This window comes from Lolium perenne, chromosome 7, assembly GCF_019359855.2.
Source record: "Lolium perenne isolate Kyuss_39 chromosome 7, Kyuss_2.0, whole genome shotgun sequence".
Classification (NCBI taxonomy): domain Eukaryota; kingdom Viridiplantae; phylum Streptophyta; class Magnoliopsida; order Poales; family Poaceae; genus Lolium; species Lolium perenne.
Window position 1 is genome coordinate 241,182,234 of NC_067250.2, and position 11,270 is coordinate 241,193,503.

Genomic DNA, 11,270 nt, shown 5'->3' on the forward strand with positions numbered 1-11,270 from the left:
GACGGGTGGCCCCCACCTCGTCAGGGCAGCCCAGTGGCACCCGTTGCTTGTTGGGCTGCGCAGTGTTTTGAATTTCGGTTTCGGCCCAGTAACGTTTCCCGCCTAAGCCCACGAATTCAAAATTAGATTTAATCATTTTTCAAATGTGCTGCAGATACTTTAGTAAATTTTGAATAGTTTGAAATCTGCCAAACCAAATTTAGCAAACTTTATATCGTTGGAAAGCCCATGAAATTATCTAACAAATGCCACTGGTCCCACCTCCAAATTCAAAGTAGAATTAATCTGATAAAAATAACAAGACAGGGACATTTGTACATTCAAACTTTATTTAAAATTCAACCATAATAAATTTTGAATTGATTTCAACTCTAATAAATCACAAATGATGTCCTCTAATTGATTATTTAATAATATAGATAGGTGGTTTGTATGATCATGGACTAGATCAAATTAAATGGCTATGTAGTCAATTCTAGTGCAATTAATATTGAAATTCAAATTCAACAACTAGTATGAGAGCTACTCTCTCATTTAAATCTTGATCCTAAGTAATATAACCAGGGGGATGACTTAGGCTAATGAACCTCTGATAATTATTACTTAGAGATTTTAATTCATTTAAATGTTAGTATTAAACTATGTGAAGTGTAGCACTTCAATTAAATTATACTCACATATAATAGATATGGAATGTTGACTTGGGTCAACCTATATTTCATACCTGATTATTATATGAAGAGATTAAATCTTAATAGGATTTAATGAGAGGAAGTTATTTTCCCTAAAGATCTAAACAGCAAATTAAAGAAATAATAATAATGAGAGGAAATTATTTTCCCCTTAAATAAGAACTAACCAAGTAATCCACCATGCCATGTTTGATTGATGATAGGATTAGTGTGTGAACTCTTTTGAGTGTTTTTAGTTTAGTATGTGAGCTTGGTTTAGTATTTATACCTCGTATTCGTATATAGACGCTAGTAACGAGGACTATCAAGAGGAGGAAGCCTACTCCCAAGAAGAAGAGGAGAACTTCGATAACTACCCTGCTCAAGGCAAGCTAACCCTTGCTAAACACAAGTGCTTAGCTCTACAAGAGCAAAGGCACCATCACACTTTATTTTATGTATTACCTATCCCATGTTTTTACCTTACATTTACTTTCGCTTATTTATTTCAAAGTACTTTTTGATTTATGATTCACTTGGCTAGAGTAGAACAATATTGAAGTTAGCTTAGCACAAATCAAAGCTAGATAGCACCCCTCATGAAATAGTTGCTAGTGCTAATCAATTAAAATTGACTACTCTAGATGGGAATATGGTGAAGTGAGATGACTTTGAAAGATTGTTAAGTGGAGGTGAATATGAACAAGAGAAGATGGTGATTTTTGATAAAACTGATGATTGGGTTTGAATGCGATACCTTTCCAATTATACAAGTACCCCCACAATACCTGATTATGGGTAGGGCATAACTAGAAACTTGTGTATTTTAGTATGGGTTCCCTCTAAACAAACATCATAGGGGTTACGCCGAGGCTGCCTCCGTTAAATGTGGAACGATGTTAAAATGAGGTGAATGTATGGCCCAAGCCCTGTGCAGTTCCCGGGTTAACTGCGGTTTTCACCGGGAGGCCAAGCTCATGGGGAGAGGTGCTCATACTAGCATATATAAGTGAAAGGTTACGGTTGATGATCCGCGTACTGTGTTACGATGATTCAGGGTTATCCTCGACGGATGTAATCAAAAGTTGTGGCACAAGAGTACAACCTCTGCAGAGTGTTAAACCTATTCGAATAGCCGTGTCCACGGTTACGGACGATTGGAAAGGCCATACTATCTCCGTTATCAAAACTTTGAACTTATAAAGGAAGGATGAATTGAAAGGTGATATTGAGGTGAATCAAAATGAGTTGTGGGAATGACACTAATGTTCCCACTTGAGTTAGTCTAGCACATGATAAGGCTTTACTAAATGTTTATCAAACTAAAACTTGGCTTTATGCAAATAAACCTAGAGCTTAGCACCCCCTTACTACACTTAATAAGTAATTACTTTAGAGTTAGTTTGCGAGTACTTTAAAGTACTCATGGCTTTGCCCTGGCTATTCAAATGCCAGACTTTGAAGGAGAGCAACAGTATCAGGATGACGGACAGCAGGACGTCTACGATAACTAGGATCGTCTTCTAATGTCAAGCGTTGCCTGTGGAATAGATAGTCCACTGCTACTTCGCTTCCGCTACTATGTGTGTTGTTGAACAATATATTCGTGTAATATTGGATCATGTGATCTATGGTTGTAAGACAATATGTGTTGTAATAAATGATGACTCTATGCTACTTACTATTATGTCTCGCAAAAACATTATTCCTGGGATTGCGATGTACGGCATAATAGGCATCTGGACTTAAAAATCTGGGTGTTGACAAGTTGGTATCAGAGCCATTGTTTGACCTTAGGAGACCCTAGTTAGAATGGACGTTCAAAAACTTAGTTTCAAATTCCATGAATTGACTAGTTACGAAAACTTTATTCACCCTCTTACCTTGAAGAGTCTTTGGCAAACTTTAAATACATGCTCTTTCTTATGAGTGAATTAAAATTTGGAACACTTGCACCTCTCTAACTTAATCATCTAATCCCTCTAAAGATGGATCACGTCGTCGATGCGCAGCCTTTCCTCCAGACTGAGTTCTATCAGTTGGGGAATGGTGGAGAGATCATTTTCGAGAGGGATCTCTTCTCTCTCTCCGAATTCCTCGGACGCCCACCACCGGAGATCTTTGGTGGGATGATCAATGACCAGCTCGGTGGTCAACTCCAATGGGTGATCATGGTGGACCTCCGTGGAAGGTTCACGCTCCCAATGAGCCAGAGGATTCAGTTCTCCTTCCGGGAGAACAACTGGGCGGACGGTCTCGCCCGTGGACTTCAGGAGGGGCTCGCACGTCTGTGTGGGCAAAACTTCATGGACCTCGAGAGTAGTCGCTTTGTGCACTATGCAAGGCACAACTCTCTTGGGGTGCCCATGAACCTGCCGTCGCACCCGCAACTGCGCCACCATGTGGATCATCTCGACTTTATGTTGAATGAGACCCGCATCGACTTGGACAACTCCCGCGAGTATGCCAACCACACCCACCTTCAGTTGGCGCAGCAGGCGGAGACCATCAAGGTCATCGCCGGGGAGCGCAGGGCCCTCCGCCGCCTCAACCAGAAGAAGGACTACGCCATCAACTGCCTCAAGGCCAGGATCGCCACTCTGAAGGCTACCATCGCCACCCAAGCCGAGCAGATCCAGGAGCTGGAGGGCGAAGGTGAAGGGGAGAACATCCAGGGGGACGGCTACTCCTACGTCAGCAACGACGACGACTACGAGGACGAGGAAGACAACGACCTGGAGTTCCACCCTTACGAGGATGGCCACGAGCACCTTGCTGCCGGTGTAGACAACGTCTACCCGATCAACGTCGATGGCGAATAGTCCCGTCTGAGCACTTGCGTCCCGTGTTATGTATCGGTCCTTTGTATCCGCCCCATGTATCATAGATTGTTGAAAGGGTTCTTCAAACCCTCCGGATTGTTGGCTTGTAATATTTGCTACCTCCATGACTATGTTTGTGTGTGTAATATTATTATTATTTTATGAATCAAGTTAAATTGTGTGAAATTTTATCCCAAAATGAGCCATAGAAATTTCCCTCTCATCTCATGATCCCTATCACTGTTCAGATGGCACCCCCAACCCGCAACATGACTCAGGAGGCAATGCTGCAGATGCTACAACAGATGTTGGCTGATAGAGAAGTTGAGAGAGCTGAACGGCAAGCCAACTTAGCTGCACTTCAACAGATAGCTCAGGGCAATCAAGGCCACGGAAACCACGACCACCCAGGGTCGAAGCTGAAGAACTTCCAAAACACCAACCCACCGGTGTTCAGCAAGACAGAGGAACCCCTCGATGCTGATGATTGGCTCCAAACCATGGAGAACAATCTCGAGGTTGCCGGAGTGGAGGACAACGAGAAGGTGTTGTTCGCCACCCACTATCTGGCTGGACCTGCATGTGCCTGGTGGACAAGTGCTCGCGCATTGAATGCGGGGCAAATGATGACTTGGGAGTACTTCAAACTCAAGTTTAGCAAGTATCATGTGCCTCCGGCCCTGATCAAGAAGATGAGGGATGAGTTCAGGGAACTGAAGCAAGGCCGGATAACCATGGTGGAATACCGCGACAAATTCCTCACTTTGTCAAGGTACGCCCCGGATGAGACGGACACCGTCGAGAAGAGGAAGGAGAGGTTTCTGAATGGACTGCATGATGAGATGCAGACTGTACTGATCAATATCCCTTTGCTGACTTAGAAGCCCTCGTTGACTCCTCCATTCAGATGGAGGGGAAGATACACCAAGCCAATGAGAACCGCAAGCGCCGCATGATGAATCAGAGTGGGCCCAGCAATACCCACAAGTATCGCCCCAGCTCACGTGGAGGGTTCGCCCCAAGAAACAACAAGCCCCCGATGCAGAATCCACGTCCGAGTTATCAGAACCGGAGTGGAGGAAACCCCAGGCCAGGAGGCCACAACAACTACAACAACAACAACAACAACTTCAACCGCGCTCCACCCCGCGCCCCCAACAACAACTCCAATACCGCTCCAAGGACTGGGAGCAATGCCGTTCCCATCACCCCCAAGGACAAGTCCACCTACAACAGCTACGAGTGCGGAGTGGCGGGGCACTTCTCCTACGAGTGCCCCAAGAAGCTCGCCAAGACTGCCGCCAACACCTCAGGCCCTGCGCAGCAGCAACGCCGTGTCACCAACAACAAGAAGTTCGCCCCCAACAACCCGAACAACCGCAATGGCCGCCTCTACCACATGAATGCAGAAGAAGCTCAGGAAGCCCCAGATGTTGTGCTGGGTATGTTCTCTGTTAACTCAATACCTGCAAGAGTGCCGTCTGATTCTGGAGCATCGCAATCATTTGTTACCGAAGATTTTGCATGCACTAGTAAGATTCAACCCATCAGTTTGAAGCATGTCATGATAGTTCAAATACCTGGATCAACAACTAAAGCTAGAAAAATTTGCAAAGATGTGCCTATCAGAATACATGAAATATAATTTTATGCAAATTTGATTGTTCTGGGAGCCAAAGGTTTGGAAGTAGTCCTGGGAATGGACTGGATGGCGAAACATCATGGACTGATTGATTGCGCCAAGAAGGCCATCACCATGACTAGTAGCACCGGAATAATAGTCGAACACATATCTGAAAGACTTCCCAGAAAGTTTACCTGCAACCAAAGTCTAGCCAAACCCACCTTGGATCAGATCAGGGTTGTTTGTCGATACCCTGATGTGTTTCCGGATGATCTACCCGGTATGCCCCCAGATCGGGATATCGAGTTTATCATCGAGTTAATCCCTGGAACCGGACCTATAGCCCAGAGAGCCTATAGCATGAACCCGGCAGAGTTAGTGGAACTGAAGAAGCAACTGGATGATATGCTATTCAAAGGTCTGATTCAACCAAGTGCGTCACCATGGAGATCACCAGTTTTGTTTGTGGACAAGAAGGACGGTGCCACTCGTTTGGTTACGGACTATCGTAAGCTTAACGATGTCACCATCAAGAACAAGTATCCGTTGCCCAAGATCGAAGATCTGTTTGACCAGCTGACCGGTGCCCAAGTATTCTCGAAGATTGATCTGCGGACAGGATACCATCAGCTGAGGATTCGTGCCACCGATATCCCCAAAACTGCCTTTACCACCAGATATGGATTGTACGAGTACAATGTCATGTCATTTGGATTGACCAATGCCCCCGCTTATTTCATAAATCTCGTGAATAAGATCTTTATGAACTTCCTGGACAAGTTTGTCGTTGTGTTCATCGATGACATCCTCATCTACTCCAAGTCCGAAGAAGAACATGAGCAACATTTGGAAGTGGTCCTAGATACCCTTCGGGAGCATCAGTTGTATGCCAAGTTCAGCAAGTGTGAGTTCTGGTTGAAGGAAGTAGGATTCTTGGGTCATATCTTGTCAGCCGGAGGAATTGCCGTTGACCCCGCAAAAATCAAGACTGTTGAAGAATGGAAAGCCCCAACCACTCAGACCGAAGTCCGTGCATTTCTTGGATTGGCGGGATATTACCGTCGATTCGTTGAAGGATTCTCGAGCATAGCAAGACCAATGACTCAATTATTGAAGAAGGACAAGAAGTTCGAATGGACCGACAAGTGTGAAGAGAGCTTTCAACAGCTCAAGAGCAGATTGACATCAGCCCCAATACTAGTTATGCCGGACATTACCAAGCCTTTTGATGTGTACTGTGACGCCTCCAAGATTGGTCTTGGATGTGTGCCGATGCAAGAAGGCAAAGTGATATCATACCTGTCAAGACAGCTGAAGCAGCATGAACAGAACTATCCAACCCATGACTTAGAGCTAGCAGCCATGGTTCTAGCACTGGAAGTATGGCATCATTACCTCATGGGTAATCGATGCGAGGTTTACTCGGATCACAAGAGCTTGAAGTATATCTTCACGCAGAAGGAGCTGAATATGAGGCAGCGCAGATGGATAGAGTTAATCAAGGATTACGACATGGAAATCCACTATCACCCCGGCAAGGCCAATGTGGTAGCGGATGCTCTGAGTAGACTGTCGGGTCAGTTGAACTCTATGTTAGCAAGTGAGCAACCTGGCATGTTTCAAGAGTTTGAACAGTTTAGACTTGAACTGGTTAGCGAAGGATATCTCGCCAGCATTGAACTCCAACCCACCCTGATTGGTCAGATCAAGGAAGCTCAGAAAGGAAATGCTAGCATTGATGGGATAAAGAACCAAATAGCCACAGGAAAAGCACCGGGATTCACCGCTGATGAAGAAGGAGTGCTATGGTACAACGGACGCCTCTGCGTGCCGTCAGACTCAGAGTTGAAGCAAGTTATTCTGAAAGAAGCCCATGACACCCTATACTCCATTCATCCCGGAGGAACCAAGATGTATCAAGACTTGAAGGAACAATTCTGGTGGCATGGAATGAAGAGAGAAATTGGAAGCTACATCGCCAAATGTGACATCTGTCAAAGAGTGAAAGCAGAACATCAACGCCCCGCAGGACTGTTGCAACCCCTACAGATTCCCGAATGGAAGTGGGATTCCATAGGAATGGACATCATCACCGGACTGCCCAAATCAAGTAAAGGGAATGATTCCATCTGGGTAGTGGTCGACAGACTGACCAAAGTCGCCCACTTCATTCCCGTCAAGACAGCTGAAACAGCATGAACAGAACTATCCAACCCATGACTTAGAGCTAGCAGCCGTGGTTCTAGCACTGAAAGTATGGCGTCATTACCTCATGGGTAATCGATGCGAGGTTTACTCGGATCACAAGAGCTTGAAGTATATCTTCACGCAGAAGGAGCTGAATATGAGGCAGCGCAGATGGATAGAGTTAATCAAGGATTACGACATGGAAATCCACTATCACCCCGGCAAGGCCAATGTGGTAGCGGATGCTCTGAGTAGACTGCCGTGTAAGTTGGACTCTATGTTAGCAAGTGAGCAACCTAGCCTGTTTCAAGAGTTTGAACAGTTTAGACTTGAACTGGTTAGCGAAGGATATCTCGCCAGCATTGAACTCCAACCCACCCTGATTGGTGATGCGTGTAGTTGACACGTCCGTTGGGAACCCCAAGAGGAAGGTGTGATGCGCACAGCGGCAAGTTTCCCTCAGTAAGAAACCAAGGTTTAATCGAACCAGTAGGAGTCAAGAAGCACGTTGAAGGTTGATGGCGGCGGGATGTAGTGCGGCGCAACACCAGAGATTCCGGCGCCAACGTGGAACCTGCACAACACAACCAAAGTACTTTGCCCCAACGAAATAGTGAGGTTGTCAATCTCACCGGCTTGCTGTAACAAAGGATTAACCGTATTGTGTGGAAGATGATTGTTTGCAGAAAACAGTAAAACAAGTATTGCAGTAGACTGTATGCGATGTAAAGAATAGGACCGGGGTCCACAGTTCACTAGAGGTGTCTCTCCCATAAGATAAAAGCATGTTGGGTGAACAAATTACAGTCGGGCAATTGACAAATAGAGAGGGCATAACAATGCACATACATGTCATGATAAATATAGTGAGATTTAATTGGGCATTACGACAAAGTACATAGACTGCTATCCAGCATGCATCTATGCCTAAAAAGTCCACCTTCAGGTTATCATCCGAACCCCTTCCAGTATTAAGTTGCAAAACAACAGACAATTGCATTAAGTATGGTGCGTAATGTAATCAATAACTACATCCTTAGACATAGCATCAATGTTTTATCCCTAGTAGCAACAGCACATCCACAACCTTAGAACTTTCTGTCACTGTCCCAGATTCAATGGAGGCATGAACCCACTATCGAGCATAAATACTCCCTCTTGGAGTTAAGAGCAAAAACTTGGCCAGAGCCTCTACTAATAACGGAGAGCATGCAAGATCATAAACAACACATAGGTAATAACTTGATAATTAACATAACATAATATTCTCTATCCATCGGATCCCGACAAACACAACATATAGTATTACAGATAGATGATCTTGATCATGTTAGGCAGCTCACAAGATCCAACAATGAAGCACAATGAGGAGAAGACAACCATCTAGCTACTGCTATGGACCCATAGTCCAGGGGTGAACTACTCACTCATCACTCCGGAGGCGACCATGGCGGTGAAGAGTCCTCCGGGAGATGAATACCCTCTCCGGCAGGGTGCCGGAGGAGATCTCCAGAATCCCCCGAGATGGGATTGGCGGCGGCGGCGTCTCTGGAAGGTTTTCCGTATCGTGCCTCTCGGTACTGGGGGTTTCGCGACGGAGGCTTTAAGTAGGCGGAAGGGCAGGTAAAGAGGCGGCACGAGGGGCCCACACCATAGGTCAGCGCGGCCAGGGCCTGGGCCGCGCCGCCCTGGTGTTTCGCCACCTCGTGGCCCCAGTTCGACTCTCCTTCGGTCTTCTGGAAGCTTCGTGGCAAAATAGGACCCTGGGCGTTGATTTCATCCAATTCCGAGAATATTTCGTTACTAGGATTTCTGAAACCAAAAACAGTAGAAAACAGCAACTGGCTCTTCGGCATCTTGTTAATAGGTTAGTTCCAGAAAATGCACGAATATGACATAAAGTGTGCATAAAACATGTAGATATCATCAATAATGTGGCATGGAACACAAGAAATTATCGATACGTCGGAGACGTATCAGCATCCCCAAGCTTAGTTCTGCTCGTCCCGAGCAGGTAATAACGATAACAAAGATAATTTCTGGAGTGACATGCCATCATAACCTTGATCATACTATTTGTAAACATATGTAATGAATGCAGCGATCAAAACAATGGTAATGACATGAGTAAACAAGTGAATCATAAAGAAAGACTTTTCATGAATAGCACTTCAAGACAAGCATCAATAAGTCTTGCATAAGAGTTAACTCATAAAGCAATAAATCAAAGTAAAGGTATTGAAGCAACACAAAGGAAGATTAAGTTTCAGCGGTTGCTTTCAACTTATAACATGTATATCTCATGGATAATCGTCAACATAGAGTAATATAATAAGTGCAATATGCAAGTATGTAGGAATCAATGCACAGTTCACACAAGTATTTGCTTCTTGAGGTGGAGAGAAATAGGTGAACTGACTCAACATAAAAGTAAAAAGAAAGGTCCTTCAAAGAGGAAAGCATCGATTGCTATATTTGTGCTAGAGCTTTTATTTTGAAAACACGAAACAATTTTGTCAACGGTAGTAATAAAGCATATGAGTTATGTAAATTATATCTTACAAGTTGCAAGCCTCATGCATAGTATACTAATAGTGCCCGCACCTTGTCCTAATTAGCTTGGACTACCGGATCATCGCAATACACATGTTTTAACCAAGTGTCACAATGGGGTACCTCCATGCCGCCTGTACAAAGGTCTAAGGAGAAAGCTCGCATTTTGGATTTCTCGCTTTTGATTATTCTCAACTTAGACATCCATACCGGGACAACATGGACAACAGATAATGGACTCCTCTTTAATGCATAAGCATGTGGCAAAAATTATTATTCTCATATGAGATTGAGGATATATGTCCAAAACTGAAACTTCCACCATGAATCATGGCTTTAGTTAGCGGCCCAATGTTCTTCTCTAACAATATGTATGCTCCAACCATTAAGGTGGTAGATCTCTCTTACTTCAGACAAGATGGACATGCATAGCAACTCACATGATATTCAACAAAGAATAGTTGATGGCGTCCCCAGAAACATGGTTATCGCACAACAAGCAACTTAATAAGAGATAAAGTGCATAAGTACATATTCAATACCACAATAGTTTTTAAGCTATTTGTCCCATGAGCTATATATTGCAAAGGCGAATGATGGAATTTTAAAGGTAGCACTCAAGCAATTTACTTTGGAATGGCGGAGAAATACCATGTAGTAGGTAGGTATGGTGGACACAAATGGCATAGTGGTTGGCTCAAGGATTTTGGATGCATGAGAAGTATTCCCTCTCGATACAAGGTTTAGGCTAGCAAGGTTATTTGAAACAAACACAAGGATGAACCGGTGCAGCAAAACTCACATAAAAGACATATTGTAAACATTATAAGACTCTACACCATCTTCCTTGTTGTTCAAAACTCAATACTAGATATTATCTAGACTTTAGAGAGACCAAATATGCAAACCAAATTTAGCAAGCTCTAGGTGTTTCTTCATTAATGGGTGCAAAGTATATGATGCAAGAGCTTAAACATGAGCACAACAATTGCCAAGTATCACATTATCCAAGACATTATAGCAATTACTACATGTAGCATTTTCCAATTCCAACCATATAACAATTTAACGAAGAAGAAACTTCGCCATGAATATTATGAGTAAATCCTAAGGACATACTTGTCCATATGCAACAGCGGAGCGTGTCTCTCTCCCATACAGTGAATGCTAGGATCCATTTTATTCAAACAAAACAAAAAACAAAAACAAAAACAAACCGACGCTCCAAGCAAAGCACATAAGATGTGACGGAATAAAAATATAGTTTCAGGGGAGGAACCTGATAATGTTGTCGATGAAGAAGGGGATGCCTTGGGCATCCCCAAGCTTAGACGCTTGAGTCTTCTTGATATATGCAGGGGTGAACCACCGGGGCATCCCCAGGCTTAGAGCTTTCACTCTCCTTGATCATAT